This window comes from Maniola hyperantus, chromosome 13 (genome assembly GCF_902806685.2).
Source record: "Maniola hyperantus chromosome 13, iAphHyp1.2, whole genome shotgun sequence".
NCBI lineage: Eukaryota > Metazoa > Arthropoda > Insecta > Lepidoptera > Nymphalidae > Maniola > Maniola hyperantus.
Genome location: NC_048548.1, coordinates 5,935,202 through 5,948,109, shown reverse-complemented (window position 1 = coordinate 5,948,109; position 12,908 = coordinate 5,935,202). Strand labels below are relative to the sequence as shown.

General features: G+C 31.9%; 1 protein-coding gene across 2 annotated transcripts in view; it reads right to left on the bottom strand.

Annotated features, from left to right (window-relative positions):
- stg1 (stargazin-like protein) overlaps positions 1-12,908 on the bottom strand; it is an 86,043-nt gene that overhangs the window by 59,868 nt on the left and 13,267 nt on the right. Inside the window, exon 1 of one of the 2 annotated variants that reach the window (XM_034974807.2) lies at positions 11,291-11,467. The exons of the other annotated variant lie outside the window; for it this stretch is intronic. The gene's annotated coding sequence lies outside the window, so the exon portion shown is untranslated. Of the gene's footprint in view, positions 1-11,290; positions 11,468-12,908 lie in introns of those variants that run through there. 2 annotated transcript variants of the gene reach the window in all.

The window sequence follows — 12,908 nt, the reverse complement described above, 5'->3', positions numbered from 1 at the left end:
TTAAATATCACTTGCTTTAACGTGAAGGAAAACATTCTGATGCAAACTGCATTACTGAGAGTTCTCCATAATATTAATCGTTTGCAAGCATGGTGGACTAAGGCCTAAACCTTTCTCATTCTTAAAGAAAGTCTGTGCTCAGTAGTGAGCCGGCGACGGGTCAAAATGATGTCAATAAGAAATTTGGACCAGTTTAATCTTAAAAAGATTAAAGTGTCTAATTGTAATCTCTATACAGGCGGCGACACAAAGCTGACCTATCATCAGCGTTCTAGGCATTACTTAAAAATAAAATCCAATTTTATAACACAATGACGCAAAAGTTAACGTTTTATTATCGTTACGTTCCAACGATCAATTTTATATTTTTAACATATCCCAACTATCAATTCGTATGCTTGTCAATTTGGCTCGGCTTTTCCGCATTTTTTTAGGCTCTCAGCCAAAATTGACGGACTCAAAACTCGATAAGGAAAATAATCGCTCGTTTTGGACAATTCGAGTTGATTTAAAGTTGATAATGCGTGTTTTTCTTATACCAAAGTACGCTATTAATACATCGTTATTGCTTTGTTTTATTTTGTAGAAAAGATTTTTCCTCTAGTTTTAAGGTTTAGGTTTTAAATAAAATCTCTTTTAGACAAAGATCTGAGGAGTTTTGTATGCCAAAAAACTTGTTCTTGGTTTTTTCTTCATCTTACATCTCTTTCCTTTTTAGATAGATTATTTGTCTTTGTTTATTTTTATATATTACTAGCTGATGCCCGTGACATCATCCGCGTGGATTAAGGTTTTTAAAAATCCAGTGAAACCATGGTGAAACCACTTTAATTTTACGAAAAAGTAGTCTATGTCACACACATCCACGCAAAAATTACGTCGATCGGTTGCTCCGTTGAGTTAATATTTTATATTCTATTTCATTTAATTTGCGCGGAGCCCTAATTCTTTTTGAAAGATAAAAGTAGTCTAAGTAAGCCACTCCTTATAATATCAGCTATCTGCCAGTTTTCACTGGCAGATAGCTGATATTATAAGGAGTGGCTTACTTTCCAAAATCGGTCAAAAGTAACATATACACTATCATATACATTTAGTACAATTTTATATAGATTAAGATGAATATAATATAGATTATTATCTACTGTAGTTCTAGTTGTTCACATTAATGAAATCCTTCACTTTGAAATTCCTTTTACGTTTAATTGCTTTCCACCGCACCACTACCTACTAAATGGACATACAATTATAGTCACAATAGTATGTGGATAAAGAGAATTTTAACCCTGTTCAACTGCAGGCCAGGTTTGTGTTTGTAATTGGAAAATTGGTAAAGAAACGGAACTCCAATTCGTTTCTAGACAAAGGCTTTAATTGATTGCGCATTCGTTTTACAAAAACCAATATGTGAATACAAAAGCTATCCCGGAGTATTAAATAGATTTTACTTCAGCTTTACATAATGGCTACAAAAAGAGAATATTTAAGATCAAACTAAGTGAACTAAAATAAGCAAAAGGACCCCTATTTTTGTTTACTTCTTAAGGATAAGACGGAACCAACGATTACTATATAAATATATTATGTAGCACCTAGGTACTCACTTTTGAAACCTGGTCTTGGTAAGATCCATACTTAATATTATAAATGCAAAAGTGTGTATGTCTGTCCTTCTGTCCGTATGTCTATCTGTCTTTTCACGGCCCAACAGTTTAACAGATTTCGACCAAATTTGGTACAAAGAAAGCTTGCATCCCGGGGAAGGACACAGGCTACTTTTGATCCCGCAAAATCAGAGTTCCCATGAGATTTAATATAATCTAAATCCAAGTGGACAAAGTCGCGGGCATAATCTAGTTTAAAATAAAAGTCCATTTCTAAGTGCCCAAGAATCAAAGACTAAGTGCATTAGAAAAAGAACATAAATCTGAACGTACTAAGAACGATAAACAGGTTCATGTACTTAATTTCACCTTGCACAAATTTAAATTCGATGGACATAGATAGCTCTCTTGTAGGGACTTCCATAATCATGGTCTTATCAGCGACTAGCGGCTTGCTGGTACCTTTTTTACAGCTCCATATTTATCATTTTCAGCACTTTTTCTTAAAAATAGAACAGATAAATATTTTTTGTTTGAATATAGGTTCCGCTTCCATTTAAGATGAAGTCGTCACTTCGTTATAGACAAACCAAGTTGAAATCGCACTCAAGTGCTAACTTGTCCTAAATATATTATAATATGCTCCTACGTTAGAACATAGAACACAGTATCCTTGAAGATACCTGTTTTATACGCAATGGAGCTCTTTAAATATATAAAAATAATGTCTAAAATATACATTAATTAAGTAAAACAATTAAAACCACACAAATAATATTATCGTACAAAATTAAACCGCAAATATAAGAGTATTGTTATATCACGAGTAATTTCATACCGTGAATATTTAATTTTCCTATTATCATTGCTATTAGGTCTATTTTACTACTTATTCAAATAATATTAGAGGTAGAGTGCCGTACGTAGTACCAGTTTATTGAAATGGTTAGAATTCCAACTGAGTGCTTTGAGTTTAGAGAGCTTTAAGAATTATAATATCGCAGCATCAGAGAACAAAGTGAAACGCGTTTGTACAGTTTTCAATTACATTAACGTCTATATTTTGTAACATTGAATGCATGTGCTTTTAAAAATGCAACAGTGGTAAGCGAGTTCAATGTTCATTCAAATTTTGGAAATGGAAATATTTGTATCTAAATCTATTTGGTCCGACGATAAAAGCCAGTTTCGATCGATTTAATATTATTAATGAGTTAATTCGGACAACAGTTGTATGAGAAAATTATTACTGAATTTGAAAAACTGCTTTGATTAAGGTGATAAAATGTATAATTAATTGTACCTACATTAAAAATATTGAAAATTTTGTAAATTTTTGTAGAAAAATCACGCACGATTTGTAAAAAATTAAATAAGAGAGCCGATGTTTTTCACATTAGGACAGAGAAAAGAGCTCCTGAGACAGTTGTCCTTATTTCTTTTGTTTGAAAAGATTTTCTCATACCATCCCTGATAAAATATAAACATCATCATCTCAACACATCGCCAGCCTCAGGTTTTCTCTCGGAGGCAGGAGGGTTTAGGCCACAGTTCAGCACGCAAGCTATGTGCGAATTGGTAGACTTGACACAGCTTTATAACTCTCAGGCATACAGCTGATTTCCTCACGATGCTTTTCTTTACCGTTAAAGTACTGAAAAGTCAACTGAAAAGTTAGAGTATGGACCTCCAGAATGGGAGGCCAACGTTTTAACCACAAGGCTATCACCACTTTTTTAAACAGACATACATAGTGTTTTATGATGTGATACAACGTATCATTTTGATTTAAATTATCATTATAGAGTATATCAGTTCTCATTAGCCGAGTTTCGCGAATACGTTTGTAATTTAATTAATTAATGTACGCTCACATCTAACGTTGATTTTCGATTCATGTTTTTGACATTTATTTTAGAGTAGTCTTCAAAGAGCTTGTAAGCTAGGCCTACTACAAATAAATTTTATTTGTGTTTGATACTAGCTTTGGTCCGCGACTTCATTCACGTGTAGCGCTTGGAGATAATGTAGCTATCTATCAGTAAAATAATTTTCGGGATCAGATCATTAGTTCCGGAGGTTACTCCTACATACAAAATCACAAAGTGACAAATTTTACCTCTTTATATTAGTCTTTTTTTTTTATTTTTTATTTTGTTTATTTGAAAGTAATCAACAGCGTAAATACATAATTATTATTTAAATTTAAATCTAGGTATAACAGAAGGCCAAAAGAGATTACTTAAAATTATAATTAAACTATTTTAACAGAATAGAGTTAGAATAAATGTAGGTATATACAATAATAAAATAAAATTACAACAGTGTGTGTATGATTGTATGTGTGTGTGTATGCGTGTGTGAGTGTGTGCTTATGAGTATGTGTGAGCGTGTGTGCATGTGTGTGTGTGTGTAAATGGGAGTGTATGATTGCATGTATAAGATAAATGGTTAGAGTTGCTATTTATTTCTTGAAATTGCTACTAAACTCTTTAGATTTTGCTTAAGAATTAATTCTAAACCATAGACATTTTATTTGTAAACAGAGGCACGTCAAAATGATAGAAAAATACTACAGACGTGACAGAACAATTAACAGATTATAAATGGCAAATCTATGGTACTTACATGGCGAAACTTAATTAAGATTTTATTATATTTTAGAAATAAAGTAATTGTAGATTTAAATAGAGTATAATGTGGTATTTAAAGTATATAAATTTAGTAGAGTTTAAACTCTATTGACTCTATTGAATTTAATCTTTACATGGTATCACTATATTTTTATACAGAGGGTGGGAGTTAATCCCAGCCTATAAATGGTTCTGCTTTGACGGTAGAAATCATTAATTTTCCTATTTTTAATAAGAAGCTGTGACATACCTACAGGTACGAATATTGTTGATTTTATATTTCTATTGTTATACTATGTATGTTGTTTAATGTGTAATTTGTTATTCAACTGGTATTCCTTTGTAATAGTTTATGCTTATACCCGATGTGGGTTGGATATGTTATGGTAATACCATAGTTGTATCTATTTTTCAATAATTGTGGATAGACACCGCCGAGTTTTTTCTTGCCAGTTCTTTCTCTCGGTAGATATGCTTTTTCGAACTGGCGGTAGATTTTTCTTAAAGGAAATAATAAATTATTTAATGATAAAGCAATAAGTAATGGTAAAGATAAACTTTGATTTGGAGGGACTTTTCCCTGAATAAAACAGTTTATTTCCTTATACAATCTTTTATTTTGTCTCCTACCTACAACCACGCCCTAGCTTATTGATAACGAACTAAGGTCTAGACTCTCAGTAGGTTGATTCCTGACTCTATTGTCTCTATACTTCTGAGGCTAATCTAGCATCAGAAGTGGGATACGATATGGCTGAATTGTGCCTTTTCTAATACAGTTGTACAAGTTTCAGAAATACCGGCCATTTCGGATGGCTTTGTGAAAAGCCATCAAAGATGTTGCAACAGGCGTTGTGATGACTGACGTCCACGAGAGGTACCACAATGGACATTGGATACCCTTAATCTGGATACCCTAAATCGGTATGGAAGCTTATTTTCTTCAAAGTGTTGTGAAAGTGAAATAAAGTGTTTCTGCGAGACTATTTTTTTCAGGCAGGTAGGCCTTAGAAAGTTTTATTGCGTAATCATGGACCTATTAATACTCTGCGTAATGTAGTAACACAGTTTCATAGTACCTGCCGTCATTTTATTTGTTTTAAAACTAATTGTATTATAGAAAAGATGTGGGTACTAAATAAATAAAATTTTTGCGGGTAATTTTGTATTCAGTATAGGTATTGTTTCAATGACTCAGATTATTGTTTGAAGGTGTTAAATCGCATGATGTCTCGGCTAATAACACAAATCGGTATTACGAAAATTAATGTTGAAAATTTGCAGGTAGTTAGCTGGTATGAAATTTTTATTAAGTAAATGATCATACGATTACAATAGGTTAGACTTGACACAGGTTACGTCTTTTTTTTTGTATACGGTTCATTAGTAACATTATCTAATCGCACCTAGGTTTGTAGTTTCAAAATGATAAAATGTGGTTAAATGTCAGACTGACCGAGCGGTGAAAAACTAAAGCAAGTTTGTCAGTAAATATTTACTGATGGTTAATTTGTGTTCTATTTTAATTTCCGTCTGACGTCTAGCCGTATATTTGTAATTTATATGATAGTGATGTTGACATTGAATCATTGAATATTGTTTTACGAGTGATGAGTCATCTTACTTTTTTTTAGTTATGTTGGTATTCTTGTGGCATTTCCTTTGTAAGTACTTCGAGAACGAAGTACTTTTCAGGTTGGCCGAATAGATGTTTATTAATTATTTATGTGTTACATAATGACAGAGAAAAAAAGAACAGAGAAAAAAAAGAACAAAAAAAAAAGAACAAAAAAAAAAAAAAATTTTTGTTGTAGTTTTGTTTCAGAAATACACATTCCATCATTCGTTAAAATATGTTGATGATTCATTGATCAGAAATTGCGATTAGCGTGGCCATTTTGTTATTTTGCTATTGACTTTGCATCGGAGTTCTCACTCGCAAAACGTAGAGACGAAAGATTTGTGATACCTACCTACAATAGTTTAGAAATTTTGTTTGAGTTTATTTTTGTAGTTTTTATATATGGATAGGTTAGGCTGCTGATGTCTTATCCTGTTGCTATGCCGCTAAGTCCCATTCAGCAGGGGAATAGGTACCTTGCAATAAAGGCCGGAGGCAATTGTCAGATTATAGAATAGTAGTTACCGATTGTTTGATGTCATTGTTTTTTTTTATAAATACCCACCGTTATGTAATGTGATGTAATGGATCTGCCAAACCACACTTGGCCAGCGTGGTGGACTATGGTCAAACCTGAAACTTAAATTTAGAATATTGGAATTTAGAGATTATTGACTACCCACTTGTGTTTAATATTTTTTAATGCCGTAGGTTTTTGTTTTGAATAATACTTTTTATTTTCTGACGTTTTTGATGTTTGAAATGTTTTAATTTTTGAACATGGTTTTTCTTGTATTAAACTATTTTTGATATTGATTACTTCTTTGACGATCTTTTTAATGTAAAAATATTTTTGTGTGATATTTTTTGACATTTTAATTTTTAATACCTACCTTTATATGTTTTTATTTACTACCTTTTTGGATTGTTATATTTTATTTTGGAAAAATGTTTTGGTATTTATTTTAAAAGGAAGGTTGTTGGCACATCATTGGATGTGGGAAGCAACAAATGTTTTTGTATAGTCCAAGGACTGATTGCAGATAGACAAAAGAGATTGAATAGAAAATATTTTTGAAAGTAAATAACAATAATTTGATAATTTTACTCTTTGATTATTTTTACTTCTTCTAACATAGTAGTCAGTTTTGTTTTGATATATCTTAGATATAATTACTTTTTATATACCTACCCTTTGTTTTTGACTTTGGTACTTTAGGAGTAAAAGTCGATGGTATTTTATTATTTTTGAAAAATTATTAACTTGAAATTTAAAAAAAAAAGTTCTTATGATTTAATTTATGTTGAAATATTAATATTTTTGTAACTTTTTCATTTTGATGGTTTCTTTTAATGAAACAAATATTATTTTAAAGTCTGATAATTTACATTTTGTTCAGTTGCAATTTTTCTTTGTTTAATATTCATCTCTATTTATTGGAATTTATTTAAAACTTTGATCAAATGTTCGATCAAAGGAAAAATTGTATAGTGGTAGGTATATGGATCAAAACCAATGATGTTAAGGGACAATTTTATGATGTTTACGATGTTGCCTTAACACCAATGGTGTTGAAGGATATTTTGTAGATGATACTTTAAAACGTTGGAACCAACGGTGTTCAAAAGTATTTTTATAATATCGCTTTAATACCAGTGGTGTTAAAAATATTTTTTGATATTGGTTTAAAACCAATGGGGTTAAAGGATATCTTGTTTGGAAACATATGTGCTGTGGCGTGAAAAATATTTCTTGTATTTTTTGAGAGTAAACTGTGTGGTAATTTTGTGTGTCACACACATGTTTAAAATGTTTTTTTAATTTTGTTGGAAGGAACATGTTGTTTGAAAAAAAATGTTTTGATGTTGTTTAGCAACTTTATTTACTTTACGAATTGTTTGTTTTTATTTTGTTGCTTCGAGAACGAAGCAATTGTCAGTTTGGCCGTATAAGATGAATGGTTAGAGTTGCTATTTATTTCTTGAAATTGCTACTAAACTCTTTTGATTTTGCTTAAGAATTAATTCTAAACCATAGACATTTTATTTGTAAACAGAGGCACGTCAAAATGATAGAAAAATACTACAGACGTGACAGAACAATTAACAGATTATAAATGGCAAATCTATGGTACTTACATGGCGAAACTTAATTAAGATTTTATTATATTTTAGAAATAAAGTAATTGTAGATTTAAATAGAGTATAATGTGGTATTTAAAGTATATAAATTTAGTAGAGTTTAAACTCTATTGACTCTATTGAATTTAATCTTTACATGGTATCACTATATTTTTATACAGAGGGTGGGAGTTAATCCCAGCCTATAAATGGTTCTGCTTTGACGGTAGAAATCATTAATTTTCCTATTTTTAATAAGAAGCTGTGACATACCTACAGGTACGAATATTGTTGATTTTATATTTCTATTGTTATACTATGTATGTTGTTTAATGTGTAATTTGTTATTCAACTGGTATTCCTTTGTAATAGTTTATGCTTATACCCGATGTGGGTTGGATATGTTATGGTAATACCATAGTTGTATCTATTTTTCAATAATTGTGGATAGACACCGCCGAGTTTTTTCTTGCCAGTTCTTTCTCTCGGTAGATATGCTTTTTCGAACTGGCGGTAGATTTTTCTTAAAGGAAATAATAAATTATTTAATGATAAAGCAATAAGTAATGGTAAAGATAAACTTTGATTTGGAGGGACTTTTCCCTGAATAAAACAGTTTATTTCCTTATACAATCTTTTATTTTGTCTCCTACCTACAACCACGCCCTAGCTTATTGATAACGAACTAAGGTCTAGACTCTCAGTAGGTTGATTCCTGACTTTATTGTCTCTATACTTCTGAGGCTAATCTAGCACATGCATATTTAGATGTTAGCTACTTTTTTTTTTGTTTTACGATGATAGTTTCTTAATTCCTTTTTAAATTTATTGTTTGATAGGTAAAATAAGTCAAACTCAGCGAACTGATTGTTATAAGTACGTACCAAGCGTGGAATTATAGAATTTCGCGCATAATTTTATTTAGATTTGGGAACATTTAGAAGGCGCGTGTGACGCGTTCTTAAAGGTTGAGCATTAAATGAAAAGGCTGAGAGTAAGCTAGGACAATCGATTGAGCCGGTTAAAATTGCTTGCAGTAACAACATATCACATTGTTCCCTTCTATGCTCCAGTGAGCCGATACCGTAGTGAGTACACGCTTCCTCATAACTATTAAATTTTTTAAAGTCTTTAAAAGCTAAGTATTTAAGAAACTGCCTCTGTATGGTTTCAAGCCTATGGGCATATATTATGTATTGAGGCGACCAGATATTACACGCATATTCTAGAATACTCCGGACATACGCGAAGTAAAGTGTTTTTATGCATTCCACATTACTAAAAGAACGGGTTACCCGTTTGATGAAACCCAATTGTTTGTAAGCTCTATTTACTACCTTATCAATATGGACATCCATTGAAAGTTTAGTATCAACTTGGATACCCAGATCTCTAACGGTAGTCACTCTGGGTAAGTTTGTGCCATTGATTATGTAGTCAAATTCAATTATATTTGTTTTACGAGTCAAAGTTATATGGTGGCACTTTTTAACATTAACTGAGATCCTGTTCCTTGCGTAGTATTCTGTCAAGGCATTGAGGTCTTTTTGTAATTTATAACAATCTTCAATGGAACGTATTTTGGCGAAAACTTTTTTGTCATCCGCAAACATTAAGTATTGTCTTCTGTATAGAGCTAGATATAAAAAAAATGTGAGGCCCAGTTACATCAGCGTCAATCAATTTAGCAATAAGCAACGTTAGCTCGAGCAGGTAAAAAGGTGGGCAACCTAGTTACTTTGGAGGTCCGCATTTGGTATTTCCGTTTCTTCAGGCCTCACAGAGCATATTTAACCGTCTTTATGATTACTAGCATCTGACAATATAATCATTAAATCTATCCGACCAAGATCGTAAACTATTATTTTTAGTCTCCCCCAAGTTTATGTGATTAAAAGAAAAAATCACAACGCAAAGAGAGATCCTACTTGTACTAGATGTAATCATAGTATTTATTATAGGAGATGTATTTAAGTATGATGTAAAAAGTCCCCAATTGCCGTAGATTCCTTTAAAAGTTAAAGCAATACAACGATAAACCTAGCAAACTAGCAAATCCAACTGGAAAGATTTGAACCTAAGCCCATGGACCTAAAAGTAAGAATTCATTAAAAAATTTACTGATCCAAAAACAATTGAACTTTTGAAACCACATAGAATTAGCAATTTTATTCTGCATAGTCAAGTAGACGACTCGGTTTTGCAGTTTGCACGTATGGGCTTACCTATTGTAATACCAAAATATGTGAATGGGCACACATAAGTATTACATAAGCCTTCAGTGAAATGTTCTGTATGATTAACTGAGTTATTAAATAAATAAATTATTATTATTATTACATATAAAAACCGTTTTGAGTGTGACTAAAAAGTTATTAATAAATATACGAAGGAGGCTTGAGTCTTTATTTTATACTATTTAGTAGAAAATATAATTAAATAGTAGGTAAGTATCGCACTAAGCATTGGCCTTTTTTTCATCTAAGTATATTATTTTATTATGAAATTTTGTGTGCTGTGTTATGTATACAATTAAAATAGAGATTTTTATGGGCATGACCACCTGTTGTTAATTACTGATGTTGCTATCTATAAAACATGTCACATTCTTAAGCTGCTATAAGAGAGCTCTATAGTAGTCTTTTTCATTGTATTTTATGTTTTTGGCTTAAGTTATAAGATAATATAATGTACCTACAGCTCAAGATGCTGAATCTAGAAACTTAAAGCTACGCATGTAGGTACATTTTAAAACACCTTATGCTGTATCATTACTTGCCAGCAAGTCTTATTGCAGTCAAGCGCTTATCTATGAATTAAAAAAAAACATACACCCCCACAAAGAAAGGATTTTGAAAAATTTCAATGAGCTCATAAAATCTAAATCTACGCGCTTAAAAAGCTAGTTGGGTATAATATTTTGGGACAAAATTTTGTACCATACTGTAGATATTGCATAAAAGATTTTTTTCTCATTTAAACCTCCATGCGTTTTCTACATACCTAATACCTATCCTATCATATTTTATATGCGAAAATGGGTTTGTTTGTTGGTTTGCCCTTCAATTACGCCACAATAATGGAGCAACGGACGGAATGTGATTTTTTGCATTGATAGAGTCAAAGACTAGATATATAGACTACTTTTTATCCCGGAAAATCAAAGAGTTCCCACGCGACTTTTAAAACTTAAATCTATGCAGATGAGTTTGCGGGTATCAGCTAGTATTTTCATAAAATAATTATTAATCTAGGTACAAAATACTAAAAATATAATTTACTTAAGAAAAAATCTTACAATCGTTACTTACCATATACTAACTAGCGACAATCTCAACCAAACTGGAATCCTCAACAAATTAAGTTCACCATTATTCACAGAAATTTTCACTTGGCTTCTAGTTCTAGTTGGCGCACTTAAATTGTCCACTTGTACGGACGTAGCCTACCGCTACGGCGTAGAGCCCGGACACGTGCGTATACCGAAGCTTGTTAGGAACACTGAAGTGTACGCTACGGAGCGACGACCCGAGCTTTGCCGAGAGCACCCGAAACGAAGCTACGCCGTAAGCCGTGATTGATATCAAATGAAATGTGAGGAATAAGTAGTTCTAGGACTTTTTGTTTCAACGATCACATTTACCCGGGATCCGGGATTCGGTCGTTTAAATTTAGTTTGAGCCAAGTTTGACGTCATGACAAAACCTAGCTACTTACTTTTTTTAAAGACAATAGATTCAAGATTTCAGGAGTAAAATTTTGTTTATTTATTTTATTGTCAAGTGACGGCTTTGGTTGGCGAAAATATAAATCCTCTTTATTCCCTATTCCGGAATTTTGGAAAATACCGCCTTATTCCAGGTCTATGCTAGAAAGAAAATCTATGAGCAAAATTTCAGTTTTCTAGATTTTTGGGTAAGGTAGTTTTGTGTTGATGAGTTAATCAGTGGGTAAAGATTTTTTTTATAAATTTATTTTTTAATTTTCCTAATTTTTTAAAATTCTTGTTAAGTTAACCCTTAACTGCGGTCTGTGGTGCTAAGTGATGATATCTCTTAAAATGGAAGCAGGACAACTCATATTATGGCAGTTTAGTGAAACCCATATATCCCTAATGGGTTTCGGGATTTGGGATTGGTAGTACAACACAGTTTTTTTTTTTTTTTATAACAAGCGTAGGCACACCAAATATTTACATTATTTTTTTCTCGCCAAACTGGTGGTACACTACGACAGAAAGGCTGTCAAAATCAGCCAAATATGTACGTTAAGTGTAAAAAAACTCATTTTCATGGCACTTATTAGTTATATTTAGTTTTTATATAGATATAAGTGAACCTTCTGCCGAAAAATCCTGCCGAATCTTAATGTTAGAAACGCCGAGTCACAAAACGAAGTTCTATGGCAACTCATTCACTGTGCACAGCAGCACACAGCTGTTGAACTTTGGAATGCACTACCATTGACCATACGGAAATCAAAGTCACTAGACTCCTTTAAAACTGCAGTGAAGAATCATTATCTTACAAATTGAAGACGACAATCATATTTGTTTCTCCTTAAGTACGATTATAGAGTATATATTAGTCTATTTTATTAGTATATTGATTGGTATTATACATATTATTTAATACATGTATTAGTGGTTTATGTATTAGTATGTATCAGTTATTTGAATGTATGTTTATTAGTATATTACACACCACCTGCAGTCTAATTTTCCTTATACTTTCCAATCTTTAAGGTTGCCTGGTAGAGATCGCTAATTAGCGATAAGGCCGCCTTTTGTATCTTCCTTCTGTCTGTGTTTTTTATTCTTTAATGTAATCCTTCTTGTGGTTGTGCAAATAAAGTGTATTTATTATTATTAACCGAGAATGATACCAACTGAAATGTTAGGTATGAGTAGTTCATGGTATTGTTTGTTTC